The sequence below is a fragment of the Notothenia coriiceps genome, unplaced genomic scaffold (genome assembly GCF_000735185.1).
Source record: "Notothenia coriiceps isolate Sejong01 unplaced genomic scaffold, NC01 NC01_scaffold00035629, whole genome shotgun sequence".
NCBI classification, from domain to species: Eukaryota; Metazoa; Chordata; class Actinopteri; order Perciformes; family Nototheniidae; genus Notothenia; species Notothenia coriiceps.
Window position 1 is genome coordinate 1 of NW_011368330.1, and position 2,973 is coordinate 2,973.

The following is a 2,973-nucleotide window of genomic DNA, read 5'->3' on the forward strand; positions in this document are numbered from 1 at the left end:
GTGCACGAACCCTTACATATGGTAATGAAACATTAAAACACCTGCGGCTTATAGTCCAGTGCGGCTTATATATGTACACATCATTCAATTTAGCTGCTGCGGCTTATATTCAGGTGCGCCTTGTAGTCCGAAAATTACGGTAATTGATTATATTTGATTATAACTAACTTTCGTTTTAAGTATTCACTTGATACTATGAAGATCTCAACACCCTCTTTAAAACGCAAAGTTATCAAAACAGCAACAACTAAAATTGTAAGCTTACCGTACATATTCAAAAACCATCAAGAAGCGTTCTCATTATGGGTCTATACAAGAATATGATTGATCATATTTGATTTATAATTACCTTTTGTTTTAAGTATTCACTTGATACTATGAAGATCTCACCAACATGAATATGAGACCTCTTTTCTCCGCTTGCAGCACATCTGTGTCTCCGAGGTGAAGGCGGATAAGGTGCAGGTTCATGGAAGAGAAGATGGAACGACTTTCGCTGTGTGTCTGGATCAGGACGAGAAGAAGTTCATCCAAAGTGTCACCAGGTACATCATAAACCTTAACACAATAATAAGTACCAATACAAAAGTGTAGAAAACTTCCCTTCATTACTTTTCAGTTATCATCATCTTTAAAGAATGCAACTTTCTGTGTACTAAATGCTAAGCTGAATTTATTTTTCCTCACAGTCTGGGATATGTCAATGATGAGCAGCAACATTGATTTTCATGCAGTAAAACAGCTAATATGCCTCTCATAGAAACCAGGAGAACAGCATTGATTTGCCCCAGAGGTCAAACATAAGATAATGGCTAAATGTGGTGGAAATTATGTGTTAAAGCAAATATTACATTTGAATTTCACAGCCTAATGTTCTGCACCTGTGCATGTGTTAATCATTATTTATTCTGTACCTGCAGGTGTGAGGTGTCTCTGTGCTCTAAATCAGGAAGTGGTTCAGACTGGAGATCCTATAAACCGTCTCCGGGTCAGGTCCAGCCTCTGCACCCGTCCTACTGCTCCCTGCTCTGCCTCCCCCTCACCTCCTTCTCTGCCTCTCCGCCCTGAAAACACTCAGTCTGAGACAATCCACGGATTCTTAAAACTGAAGCAATGCTGGATGCGGAATAAAGAGACTGTGTAGATAAAAGAGATTCAAGTGGTGCAGGGATGAGGTATTTTTATAGGACGATCTGAAAGTTAGCATCCACCTGGTTCACTCGACAAAAAGCCAATGGGATTTTTCAATTGGATTTTGGCTAATGTTGGGCTATAAATAAAGGAACTACAGCACGGTCACATGACTTCACGTCACCACCGCTAAGCTAAAGGTGGCTAATGTTGGGCTATAAAGGAACTACAGCACGGTCACATGACTTCACGTCACCACCGCTAAGCTAAAGGCGGCTAATGTTGGGCGTGATGACATTTATTCGTCTCATTTAGACACTTGTTAGCAACCGCCATTTTTAAATTCACCAACGTGGTATTTAGTGATGTATTTTATGTTGTAGAACAAAAATATCTTCAGCTTGTAACAGGTAGCCACAGACCTTATTTCAGGCTAACAACCAAAAACATAATTGACTTCCAGATGAGCGATAACATAAATTCCTAAAATGCTGACTAATTTCTTGGTTTTAGGACTCCTTCCTGCACCACTTTATGAAGTAGCACTGTACAAATACATGTATTAAAGAACTCACATTTCAGGTTTATCTGTAGATGATATACAGGTGTGTCACATCTTGATCAAAAGGACGCGTGTTGGACTGTTTCCAGAAATGTTTATTTTCAATCTAGTTTGATTCCCGTAGTTGCTCTTGTTTGTAAAAATAGAAAATGAATGCCAATAATCTGCTGTCAGGAGCATTAAACTGATTACTTGATTACCACTGTGTACTTCCTGCTGAGTCAAAATATGTGTTGAAAAATAAGCTATTTATTTTGAAGTGATTTCATTGTGTGTTTATATCTCGCCACATTTCAAAAATAAAATCCTTCTTAATGCAGTTGTGTTCATTTTTTTTGGCTTTTGCAGTCTAGACAGGGACTTCCCTCTTCTGAACTTCCTCCTCCTCTCACCCTGTCTCACTTGAAACTACCAGGCTTGACCACGTCATTTCCAGCACAGGTAGCAGCAGAGGAAGACATTAATTAAAGTAGAAAGCTTCAATGGTAAGCTCTGACAGTTTGATTTAGGTTGTTCTGCTTGTGTTTCTTCTGATTGGTTGCAAGTGTTTTTTATCATTAATGTTGGTTAAGCTGATGTTTCTGCTGTCTGCAGATCACTTACAGTTCTGTCACTCATTCGGCTGCAGATAGACAGTTATTGTTATTGTTGAGTAAACTATTAGTGTAAACAAGACAGTTTTCTTTCAGTTTTCCTCATTTGCTCTGGTTGGGACGACCTGTTTCGCGAGAGTCTGAGAAGCAGACAACATGGATTCTACCAGTAAGTGCTTTTTAATTCCCTCCAAAAACAAATCAAACCTGTTCCGCTGGTTGAAACTCAGTGTAGGAGAATGTGAACTTGACTGTGGAGGATAACATAACAACAACAACATGTATGATCTTGTTTTTTAAGCTGGTCGTCCCTCGACTTTGGAGTCCAGCCTGAACAACAACATCCAGGCTCTCTTCAAAGAGACGGGCGGACAAAATGCTTCTCAGAAAGGTAGAAATTAGGGAATGAAGGGCAATTTAAAAGAAGACTAAGCCTATTTAACAGTTTTTTTTGCGTTGCAGCAGCATAAAAGACAAGGCCTTACACATAAGAGAAGTAAAAGAATAGAAATAAACGAAGAGAAGTGCTAAAATGTAAACAAATAGTTTATTTCTCGAAAAGTCTTATTTTTTTTAAACAATAACCTAAACCTGTATTACTTTTAGTTTTCAGGTCTTACAAGCATCTCTATATTACTTGGAAATGATATTGTCTACACTGGACTACAATCCCCAAGAATAATCTAT

General features: G+C 38.5%; 1 long non-coding RNA gene across 1 annotated transcript; it reads left to right on the plus strand.

Moving 5' to 3' along the window:
* Nucleotides 1–2,133: 2,133 nt before the first annotated feature.
* On the plus strand, nt 2,134–2,672 carry LOC104963132 (uncharacterized). The gene is made up of 3 exons (XR_800279.1): nt 2,134–2,178; nt 2,383–2,455; nt 2,588–2,672. It is a non-coding gene; the product is annotated as an uncharacterized lncRNA (long non-coding RNA).
* Nucleotides 2,673–2,973: the final 301 nt, after the last annotated feature.